This window comes from Agelaius phoeniceus, chromosome 2 (assembly GCF_051311805.1).
Source record: "Agelaius phoeniceus isolate bAgePho1 chromosome 2, bAgePho1.hap1, whole genome shotgun sequence".
NCBI classification, from domain to species: Eukaryota; Metazoa; Chordata; class Aves; order Passeriformes; family Icteridae; genus Agelaius; species Agelaius phoeniceus.
In genome coordinates, this window is record NC_135266.1 from 103,035,638 (window position 1) to 103,048,200 (window position 12,563).

Sequence of the window (12,563 nt, forward strand, 5' to 3'; positions counted from 1 at the left end):
CCTTTAGTGCTTCATGGATTATTACAACTGTCAGGAGTAAAGATGCAACCACCATAGACAGCCTCAGCAGCTGCTTTGTGACTTGAAGTTGTAAATTGTGCCACCAAGTTTCTTGTAAGGAAGGAAAATGTAAGCCCCAACCTCATGATGCAACTGAGCCCCAGAACAGCCTCTAGGTTCACAAGGTCATGGAGTGACACAATCAGGGGAATCTCTTTAAACTGAGAGAGGGCAGGGCTAGAATGCATTGTCTCTGAGGGTGGTGAGGCTCTGGCACAGGTTGCCCAGAGCATGGTGGCTGCCCCATGCCTGGAAGTGTTTAAGGGCAGGTAGGATGGGGCTTGGATCTACCTGCTCTAGTGGAAGGTGACCCTGCCCTTGGCAGGGGATGGAAACAAGATGGGCTTTAAGGAACCTTCCAACCCAAACCGTTCTCAGATTCTTTGACTCCCACTACTTGATCAGAGCAGTGCAGTATGTCACTTCTTAGAAGTGTACTTGTCCTGAAACTTTTTTTCCTCTCCCATGCCACTCACTGAAAAATCACTAAACAGTCCTAAATAATAGATTAGAAATATCTTGGCTGTGTTCCCACAAGGATGTTTTTCCCAACAAGAAGCCACACACCAGGTGATGGTTTGATAATGATTTTGGAAATATACAGGACATGTTTTCTTGATGTTTTGGTTGATGCAGGAGATACACAACTTTGTCTGTTATTAACCTGTGTGTCTGGCATGATTATTCTTGAAGAATAACATCTTTTCAAATACCCTACTATTACTTCACATAAGTCTGAAAACCATGGGCTATGGAGAGAGAAACACAGATAGGAGCCAGTCCTTCAGCTCTCTGCAGCCAAGAACAATTCACAATAGTTTCGGACTCCTTTTTTAAATACATATACTGAATTTTTAGGGCAATGCCTATTGAATAAAGCTTTTGAGAACATTCTTATTTTTCCCTTCCCACTTCTATTCAGAGACTGCAGGAATCGTTTGCAAGTTGTGGGGTGGATTTGCAATACCTTGAGTCAGAACTTGGTTGCAGCTCTGTAGCTTTATTCCTGTGCAGCTACTTTGAGGCAGAAAATGCTCTGTTTTCAAAGAATCAATGTTCCATGTCTTCATCCAGTGGCTTGGATGTATGTAAGAAACTTCCTGTACTTGGCTCATCAGGACAAGCTTACTGGGGAACTAAGCTGAAGAGACAATGCAGATTTAGGTGGTTGTGGGAATTCACGCTTGGTCCTTCACCCCATTCTTTAGTCTTGAATTCATGAGCTTCAAAGCTCCCCTTGGTCTCTCCTGCTTCTGGCTGTGGCTTCTGGTAAGATCCTTCAAGTCCTTGTTCTTGTGGGTGGGTGGAAGTGTTCTGTCCCCCCAGGTTCACATCACCGCCTGTCCATGCTCCTGAGGCAGGTGTTATGATTCTAGGAGCCCAGACTGGTACTTTCCAATGCTCCATCACCAGAGAAGTGCCTGCCTGTGGTGGTGTTTGAGGGTCCCCAAACACCACCACAGGGAGGGTGAGAAAAGAGATAAGAATCTTGACTCAATGTTTCAGAAGGCTGACTTATTATTTTATGATATTATATTAAAAGAAACTTATATACTAAAATTAGGAAACATCAGAAGGCTAGCAAGGAAAGGAGTGATAATAAAATCTTGTGACTGACCAGAATCCCAACACAGCTGGACCTGGGATTGGTCATTAAGTACAAACAACCCACATGAGACCAATCAAAGATGCACCTGTTGGTAAGCAACCTCCAAACCACATTCCAAGCAATCAGATAATTATTGTTTACATTTTGTTTCTGAGGCCTCTCAGCTTCTCAGGAGAAAAATCCTAGCAAAGGTATTTTTCAGAAAATATGTCAGTGACACCTGCCATATGAGCAGAAACCAGCCACACTTCAGACATGCAAAATAAGTGTCAACCAGGGTATCTCTGAACCCATTAACAAATTGTGCATGGCCATTCTTTGCTTTACAAATGACAACCACTGATCATAGAACTATAGGATCATAAAAGCACAGAATGGTTTGAATTGAAGGGACATTAAAGATCTTCTAGTCCCAGCCCCCTTGCTATGAAGAGAGGCAACTTCCTAAGTTATTCCAAGCCCCATCCAACCTGGCTTTAAACACCTCCAGGGATGGGGCAGCCACAGCCTCTCTGGACAGCATGTGCCAAGGCCTCATAGGAATTTTTTCTTAATCTCTACCCTAAACCTGTTCTTTTTCAGTTTAAAGCCATCATACACTTTCTAACGGGAGCACCACAGGGCAACGTGTTACAGATGCATGACGTCATTCTGGGCCATGTCATTGGCATGGTCCAGTGACACTGGCTTATGTTTTGCCAGGGTGCAAAGATGTCCACTACATGTCCAGAGCCAGAAAGAGCTGAGTGAGCAGGGAGCAAAGCCTCCCTCCCCAGGAGACCTCAGCAGAGCCCATGCTGAGGTACCTGTGGACATCTAGCACCACCATGATCACTGAACTGGCTGACCTTTGCATATGGAGTATCCATGTCATATGGCCAAAAAATTGTTCAAGCCCCCAGCCCATGGCTTGATTTTCAGCCAATTTGCACTTTACACCATTCCTGTTCAAAGAGTTTGCTTGGAAGGGGATTTTTGCATGACAGAGCTTTGCAGACTCTGTTCTCTAAAGGGATTTCTGCAGCTGTGGGCACCTTAGGAGTACATTAACACATGAAATCACAGAATGGTTTAGATTGGAAGTGAACTTAAAGATCAGCCAGTTCCAACCGTCTGCCATGGGCAGAGACACTTTCCACTAGAACAGGTTGTTCAAAACCCCTACCAACACATCCCTGGGACTTCTGCATCCTGGGACATCCCCAGGAAAGAAACTAAGGAAGAGCAAGCATTTATTTAGCTGGTGGGGCAAAGCCTGAATTTATCCAGATTGTGTTAAAAGCAAATTTGACTGATGAGCAGACCACTGATGCAAGAAAGGGACAAGCAGAGGGTAAAACCCCAATGAGCATGGAATCACAGAATCATTTGGGATGAAGAAGCCCTCTAAGATCATCATATCCCACTGTTAAACCAGCACTGCCACTAAACCCCATTCCCTGTGCCACATCCACATGCCTTTGAAACACTTCCAGAGATGGTGATTCCACCTCTTCTCTGGGCAGCCTATTTTAATGCCAGACAACTCTCTCAGGGAAGAAATTTTCTCTTATATCCAACCTAAACCACACCTGGGGCAAATTGAAGCAGCTTTCTATCGTCCTGTCACTTGTTCCCTGGGAGCAGAGCCTGACCCCTACCTGGCTCCATCCTCCTGTCAGGGAGTTGGGGAGCGTGAAAAGGTCCCCCCTGAGCCTCCCCAGCTCCTTCAGATGCTCCTGGTGCTCCAGACCCTTTCCCAGCTCTGTTCCCCTCTCTGAGCACACTCCAGCCCCTCGATGTCTTTGTTGGAGTGAGGGGCTCAGAACACCCCCAGGACTGGAGGTGCCTCGGCAGTGCCCAGCACAGGAGGCAATGCCACATTTCTTCTGTCCTCCTGTTGGATACTGGTCCTGGATCCTTTCTGATGCCTGGATCCTTTCTGATGCCTATTAGGTATTGTCTGGGGTAGGTATTGTCTGCAAACCTCCATGCTCAGTATACACAGCCACTATTTTGTAGTATTGGAGCAAAGAGCATTTCCTCTGCAACTCACTGGTTAATGGCGCAACCACTTCAGAGCCCAAAGCTGGCATCAGCTATTTTCATAGCACTTGCCTTTTTTCTTCAGGTAGTTAAGTTATTTAACATTTACAGAGGCTTTGAAATGTAGCCATTTCTTCCCCCACCAAGCTGCACTTACACCTCTTCTTTTTCACAAGTGGAAGCAAACTTCAGGCCAAAACTGCAAGAGAGACACTCACAGTGAGCTTTGTGTTAGAGGGCATTAATTTATTTTTTATTTTAAAGTCTCACCCTCATTTTTCCACAGCAGACAGATAGGAAGATTTATGCAAGTCAGGGAGCAAAGATTTTGGCTGTTGGCAGCAATTCATGGTAGAGCTGCCTAGCTGCAGTCTAAAATTAGAGCACCTAAAAATTAACTGTATGTCCAAAGAACTTTGGTCCCTGTGCTGAATGAGCACTACTTCAGCACAGGAGAGAGACCAGGTGGAGAATTACTAACAGACAGTTCACCAGCCCCACTTTTAATCCAATTGCAGGGTGTTTTGTAAAACAAGAATTGGCACACACAGACCAGAAAATGTGATTTTAGTGTTTTTCTTAAATAGGTTTGCTTTCTTTGCTAAGAGGGGTGTGGAAGAATGAGACATTGGAAAGTGGTTGAATATAATAGAGAAAAAAGTTATTATTGAAGGGTGGGAGACTTTCATGATCTTTTAGGAAGCATTTTGCTATACTTCTTTAAAAATGAGCATTTTCAGCTCTTGCCCATGATGAAGATTGCATTTTCCTAAAGCCTTTCCTGAGAAATCCACAAACCTCTGTGGTTTTTTCTGTGTTTGCAACCAGACAGCCATGGGACAGCACTGGTGGGGAAACTGAGGCACAAATCTTGGAAAGGTGACCAGGCACACACAGACCATGCATTTCTGGTGAAGCCAAGGCAAGTGCTCCTCTGCACCTCCCTGCCTCCATCCCAGCTCTCAGCCAGACAAATTCCTAGCAAAAGCATCATACACCCTCCATCCCCTGGGCACAGCAAGGGCCAATAAGCAAGGCCTTAAAGCTATTAGCCAAGGTTGTCCTTCCCCCACTGACCTTTCAGCCAGCCAGGCCTCTCAAGGTCTCTCCACCACCCTGGGCATGACAGAAGTGGCCATAAATCCTGTGGAGGATCCATCAGTCCCAAGATCCTAAAGAAAAAATGGATTTTAAAAAGTAGAAATTTAGCCAACAGATCACTTGCAGTTTGCAAGGACATATCCAAGAATTGCCTCATGGAATTAGCACATCCTGTGCCTTCCAGCTTCCAAGGATTTTACCAATTGCAGAAAAACCTCCCTGAGAGCTTTGGGGCCCCTCCAGCACCAGCACCCTTTGCAGAGGAAAGCAGAGACTGGGAAATCCTCCCTTTGCCCCAGATTCCTGCAATCGTCCCTGCAGGTTCCAGCCATGCAGAGAGCACAGGATGACTTAGGTCAGGGAAGAAGGAAAGATGCGCCCCAGCCTTGCAAAGCAGCCTGGTGTTATAGATGGATAATGAGATGATTGGCTCTTGCAATTAAAAGATAACTATTGTGTGAACATTAATAAAAGGTTTAGTGATGTATAGTTATGTTATTGTGGTTTAGATGTCCTCTGTTCTCCCCACAGTTCCCTTTCCCCCCTGTATTGCTGCCATCAGACAGCCTGGGCTGTCTAGGACAGGTACAAAGAAGGCTGCACGTGTGTCCCTGGCATGGGGCAGTGGGGAATGGAAAAGCTCAGGGGGTTGCTCAGGGGGTGCAGCACCTGACCCCCAATCAAGTCACAAGAAAGCAATCTCCACTGATAAATGGCAAAGAAGAGCTGAGTGACAGACTCTGGGAGGGCTGGGCTGGCTGATGCAACCCCCAGGGGTATAAAAGACTGAGCATCCATCCTGAAGATGAACTGGCCATGTGGGATCCATGAAGGGCAGTTCCCAGCGCTGCAGCTTTTTCCTTATGTACTCCTTTGTTGTACTTTTGTTAAGGTTTAATAAACCTTTTTAAATTTTCAAAGTGAGCAGTTGTTTCTCACACTGGTGAGAAGAGACCACCTTGCTACATGGCAGAGAAACAAGTTCCCCACTGCTCACAGGCACTTGGTTTCTCAAGGCTGTAGCATAACATCTTTTGGGTACATCTGCTCCATGAGAAACGGTTGTGGGCTGTTTCTTAGGAGACTGTCTCCCTTAAGCTTCAGTATTTCTGCTCCATGTTTTCAGCTGCTCGTCTCTTCCCTTCACTGAAGAAAAGATCTCTCCTATGGGAGGATGCTTGTGGCCTTTTTAAGATGTTAGGAAGGGTTCCTTAGGACTGCAAACTGGGCGATGTAGTTTGGAGGCAACAGACTGATATAAAATTTCAATAGCCAAAGCAAATTTTATTTCTCTATCTTTTATTGTAAAGAAAGCAAGCAAGCAGCGCTGGTGGCTGGGGAGTCACTGCTCCACTCAGGGCACACACCACTACAAGTTCACCAAAGTATATATACTGGTTTTAAGTCTACAGAGCATTTTCCAATGTGCTTGGTTAGTCCAAATCAGCAAATATCAATAAACTGGGATCAGCAATTTCATAATCTTTCTATGTGGTCCCATCCCTCTTGTGGTCATCTGGAAGGAGGCCTTACACTGGTGTCTGCTACATGATTATGTCAAGTGCATCAAGCTTTTTATTTTACATAAGCATTTAGATGCTTTGTTGCAATATCCCTTAGCTTTACCACAACTTATTTTATTCTAAGCATCAGTTGTCTTGCTACCTCATCCCTTTTACTCTACTATAATTCTCATATTTCCATGATTTATTTGGGTATTCAGTCAGAAAGTTTCAAAATCGTTCTTTGTGTCTATTTTCAATACAGATACAAGCATTTGCTGATTCCATTGCCAATTGACAGGAATCACAAAAGCATTTTTCACACAGACATTGGTTTGTTATTAAGTTCATGTCTACATCTGGGGATTTGCTTCAGTGGGAGGAGAGGAGGTGGAGACTGCACATGGACAACCCCCAGCATGTGGATCTCCAAGGAGAAGAGGGAGGGGATGTGCATGAGAGTACAGGGACAGGGGAGCTCTTCCAATACTAAAGGGGACCTCCAAGAGAGCTGGAGAGGGACTTTGACCAAGGGCTTGGAGTGATAGGACAAGAGGGAATGGCTTCCCACTTGTGGGGGGTTGGGTTTTTTTCTTTTCTTTCCTCGTTACTTGTGGAATTTTTTTCCCATTGAGTTGCTAAGAAGCACTGATGGCTGGGTGCTTGAGGCTGCGGGGAGGGGGGATTCCTTTGGTTTTCTGGGAGTTTCTCTTGGGCTGGGGGGCAGAAACAGAGATACTGCAAGAATAGAGAGGCAGGTAAGAGGGCTGGAGATTTGAGATTTGCTGGGCTTCGGAGGAGGAGGACGGTCAGACCTGCTGCTTGGGGAGAGGAATTCACTGCCACCACCATAACCCAGCGGGGAACCTTTCTTCTGCTGCTGGGCCCCGCATCCCCCTGCCCTGCCAGGACATCCCACAGGCTCCAGCCCTTTGCCGTGGAGTTTCTGATACATTTTTGTCCACTGTCCCGGATTTCCTGTTTATCCCTGCTATTCCAGCCCGCTGCTTCCCAGAGTCCTGCGGGGCTCACCAGGATCAGCTGCCCCAGGGTTTGCGGATGAAATCCCCTCTTCCAGCCCTTCCCCAGGGTTTGCGGATGAAATCCCCTCTTCCAGCCCTTCCCCAGGGTTTGCGGATGAAATCCCCTCTTCCAGCCCTTCCCCAGGGTTTGCGGATGAAATCCCCTCTTCCAGCCCTTCCCCAGGGTTTGCGGATCAAAGCCTCTCCTCCGCCGCTGCCCGTGTGAGCCCAGCCGCCATTGCCGCAGCGCCCCCTGCAGGCCCGGGGGTATCCCCGCCCCTGCCCCGCCCACCGGGAGCCGCCAGCGCCCCTGCTGGCCGTGACCGGAACTGCACAAGGGGAAAGCACCGCGGCCTGGACTGGGTTCAGGTTCTGTTTGTTGTGAGCTTTTGTTTGTTTGCTTTATTGCACATACTAGTAAAGAACTGCTGTTCCTGTCCCATATCTTTGCCTGAGAGCCTCTTAATTCCAAAATTGTTGTTGTTCTATTTCTCTAGAGTCCCATAATGATATTATCAGATTTCTAAAGTCCATACCTCTTTGGTGTATTCTCATGGCTGCAGATCTTCACTGACTCCTTCTTCTGCATGCTGTTCTCTCTCAGGTCAGGGCTCCTCAAAGGCTCTCCCTGACTGGCTATCCCGCCCCCTTTTATCCCAGTTATCTTCATTGGTCACAGCTGCAGCCCATCAAGGGCAACCGGGACCTCTGGGGCAAACCCTCTATACAGATACTCAAATACAAATATTCAAATACAATACATTTCCTCTACTATACAAAATTATAATAATTCGGAGGGAGGGGGTTTACATTCTCCATTTCAAGAAAGGCTTTCTGCCTTCCCTAGCAGATACATGTCTGGTAAACCAAGACACAGCTGCCAGAGGATAGGGTTAGACGGGATATTGGGAGGAAATTCTTGGCAGTGAGAGTGGTGAGGCCCTACCAAACGTTTCCCACAGAAGCTGTGGCTGCCCCATGCCTGGAAGTGTTCAAGGCCAGGTTGGATGAGGTTTGGAGCTGGTCTAGTGGAAGGTGTCCCTGCCCATATCAGGGGGATGGAATGAGATGAGATGTAAAGTCTCTTCCAACCCTAACTATTATGTGATCCTATGATTCTTTGATCCCCGCCCTGAAATGTTGAGGCTGAAAACTTCTTCCAGTCTGAGCTGCCCTGGCCCATCCTTGGTCTGCAGGACCAGAACTTCTGTGAGCTTTGTGCTGGGGAAAGGTGCAAGAGAAAAAACACATGGCCATCTGCTGCACCATTTTCCCCATTGTGTGAGAGTGGGTCTGCCCACAGGCTTGAGAACACACTGTCACCCACCTTCCTGTGCTTTATGGCTGGTGCAGAGCCCCACATTAGTCTGTCCAAGCTGCCTTTTGAGGTCTTGAACAAAATGGTTTCTGTTGATGAGCAGCTGGAAGCAAAACAAAGGGACTCAGGAGGGTCTCAGTCTCAGTGAGTCTCCTTTCCAAGAATACTCTTCCTCCCCAGGCATGTTGGAAGTCTAATTTCACCATTTGTACCAGAGATCGAACCTTTTCCCCCCCTGTGTTTTCACAGATTTCTCTCCTTGGCTAAGTCTGGCTGCAACTTCCAGCTACAAGACAGGATTGTGATACCAAATCAAACTCCTTGGACCACACATAAGAAGCTCTTGCAACACAAATCAGTAATAATGATATGAAATATAGCAGGACATTCAAAAGAGGCCCCAGATCTCCTGCAGATGCTCATTTAGAAGCCTTCACCTTTGAGAGCAGCTGCAGTGAAACCCTTGCTTGCTAGTTATGCCTTGCAAAGATTATTTTCCTTCCTTTTACCGTGTCCCAGAGCTCTCGCCTCTGAATGCAGGACAGCATCACTGTCAGTGGTCTGGGACACACAAAAGGCACAAATGCTCTTGCCTTGAAGTACCTCTATTTATAAAAAGCTGCATCTCTTAGGCTACAGAAATGGATGGAGAAAAGTTTTAGGGCTTGTTTGCAATGCTTTAGTTTGCTATTTTAGAGCAAGTGCGCTCACCAGTCACCACACCAATTAAAATGGAGGGCTATTTTAGCACAGAAAAAAAAGTTAAATGTTCAATTACAAAATTGGAAATGCAGATCCAAAGAGATAAGGCATAGAACTCTTAGAGCAAATTGTCAAGATCTACCTGATTTTCTCCTGATGTTCCTTCTGCAGCCTGGTTTCTTCTTAGGCACTTATAGTCCTAAAGTCATAGAGTCATAGAATCCTTTAGGTGGGAAAAGCCCTCTAAGATTATTGAGTCAAACCAATCCCCTGGCACTGCCAAGTGCAGCACTAAACCATGTCCCCAAGTGCCACATCCACACACTTTTCAGTTTCAGGAATGGTGATTCCACCACCTGTTCCAATGTCTGACCGCCCTTTTGGTGAAGACATTTTCCCTGATATCCAACCTAAACCTCCACAACTTGAAACTGTTTTCTCTTGTGCTGTCGCTTGTCCCATGGGAGAAGAGCCCAACCTGTACCTGGCTCCACCCTCCTTTCAGGGAGTTGTAGAGAGTGAGATGGTTCCCCCTGAGCCTCCTTTTCTCCAGGCTGAGCCGCCCCAGGTCCTCCATGCACTCCTTGTGCTCCAGTTCCTTACCCAGCTCCATTGTCCTTCTCTGGACACCCTCCAGCACCCCTTGCTACTAAAAGAACCCAAAAGACCCTGATTGGTAGGGCTCTGGTGCCAAAACACCTTTTTCTCAGAGTCTTTGACTCATGCATGATTGGATATTCTATGCTGGCTCTTGAATTTCAAAGCACATCTCTAGAAGCTACGCATGGTTGAAAATACCTCCTCATTATAAATTAAAAAGGATCTTGCAATAGGAATTCCTTTCCTTCCCTCAGGAAGGCAGCTAACACACCATCCCCACTTCACTTTGCATGTTGCATGGCAGAAAGGGTTTGTGGACAACCTGAGGTAGGCTGAATCTTAATTCCTCCTGGGTCAGCCAATCTGAGTAATAATCTGAGCCTCCCCACTGTGTTAGAATAGCTTGAAATGTGGAAAGCATATAATTTCTATAATATTTTTACATCCCTCCTACTGCAGGAATTGATGTAGAGTGATGGACTAGATGACGTGTGATGGACTAGAGCTGCCTGAGTGCACCATGTTGTTAAATTTAGGGGGGTTGCATCACAATCAAATATAAAACTATAAAAAACTAAGAATTAACAAAGTCTGCAGGAAGAGGTGCCAGGTTTATTTCCCAACTCCTGCAAATCCCAATAGAGTTGTTCCACTCATGCATGTGGGCTGTAGGCACCAGACAGACTCAATCTTGCAAGCCTTTATTCAGCAGGGAGTCACGCTGACTGCAGCCAGACTGTTTCTGCACCCTGTGCACTCCACAGCTGCAGGAAGTGCAGAATAAGAGTGGTACTTCTTGGGGCCATCTAAGGGCTGAAGGACAAAAAACTAACCTAATCACCCGAGATTGTCTTAATTCTCCACAGAGCCTTTCAATGACACTTGATCTCATCTCGTGTTTCTGGAATGTTATAAGAAAAGTTCATTATAGAATCAGAGAATGGTGTGGGTTGGAAGGGACCTTGAAATATCATCTATTCCAACTCCCCCTTCTTCCATGGGCAGGGACATTTTCAACTCGACCATGTTGCAGGTCTTTTCAGCGATCTGCTGCATGAGAAATTTCTTGGCCAAATATGGACCAGTGTTTTGAGGACACCCAAAATCAGATCAGCATCTTTGAGGTATAAATGGGAAGAAGGGAAATCCTCCTTTCATAGGTCATTTTCTATCAGCTCTTTTGTGCTGGAGTACTTTCAGACTCATGAAAGTCCTCATAACCCTGTGTTGTCCAATTCCAGAAGTTGAGATGATCATCAAAATATACAAGTCTGTGTACACTCAAGCAACCATTCTGACAGCTATTACTATGGAGATTTTAGTGGATCCAGCTCATTAAATAAAGGTGGTTTAGCCATGGTTTAGCTTGAAAAACTGTGGATTGAGAAGACCTGACATGTGATGACATGAAGACAGACAGAGAGGGGAATAACCTTATCTTCATTCACATACTGGATGGGAGTAAAAAGCCATGAGCCAAAGTACATCCTTGAGAATTTGAATTACAATTTGCATTAGGTATAAATTCTCTGGGAAGGTTGTGGCATCTTTATCATAGAAAGTGTTTGAGAGCATATTAACACCACGTCTGCCTGGTGACATATGACATGGATGGACTTGATCCTTCCTTGAGATAAAGGGCATGCCCCCACTGACCTCTTAATACCCCTTCCCAGCCCTGTTTCTCTGTGACTGCAGTCCTGGGAACTGTAATATCAGCTACATTGTCACCTCCACTGCTCTAAGAGGATTTCCCTCAGGATGTGCCTTAGCTAATAGGCTTCGGAAGATCTTTCGTGAGGCCAGTTTTAGCATGACCTGCTAGGATGTGATGAATATTTCTTTGTTCTTAACAGACACCAGTGTCCAATGGCTTTGCTTGTTACTGGGTTTCATTACTTCTAATGCTTCTAACACTCCTAATGCTCTGCACTGGTCAATACAAATGAAAGTGAAGTGGTAGATGGCCTCCTTACCCAAATAAAGCTTTCAACAAAGATTAACCTTTCCTGCTGCTCCAGCCACGGCCAGCCCTAAAGTTTGGCAAGGGAGAACCAGCAGCACATCCTGGTTATCATCAGTGTGGTGTGCCAGGGCTGCACTGACCTCTGTGCTGCTGCACACATGCTCTCAGTGAGATGTGAAATCCATTCCATCTGTCTCTGGCCAAAGGATGTGGACATCCCAGACACAAGGAGGTCTGATGCAACATGATTGCAAGAGTTTCTACAAAGGAACTGAGACCAAATAGAGTAGCAGGCTAAGAAGGAAGAAGAGAAATAGAGACTAACAGAGATGGCCACTGAAAGAGGAGGTGGGGCTTAGGGACTCCTGACCCATGGGGCTAATGTGGAGAGGACTTTTCCTGTGTCATTTGGACTTTCCAAGGAAGGGAATAATTTTTGTACCTAAAAACCCTGTCAAATCTGGTTATCACTTCTTTATTTCTAATTTTTAAATAATAATTTAGCCATTCTGCTTTGCTTTCTTTAAAATAATTGTAATTTCAACTTGTCTGGCCTCTTTCTTCCTAGAATTATATTATTCTTTCTTCCCCTCTATGCTTAACTATAAGTATTCATAGAAAAGAGGATCAATTCAGATTAGATATAAAGAAGAAGTTT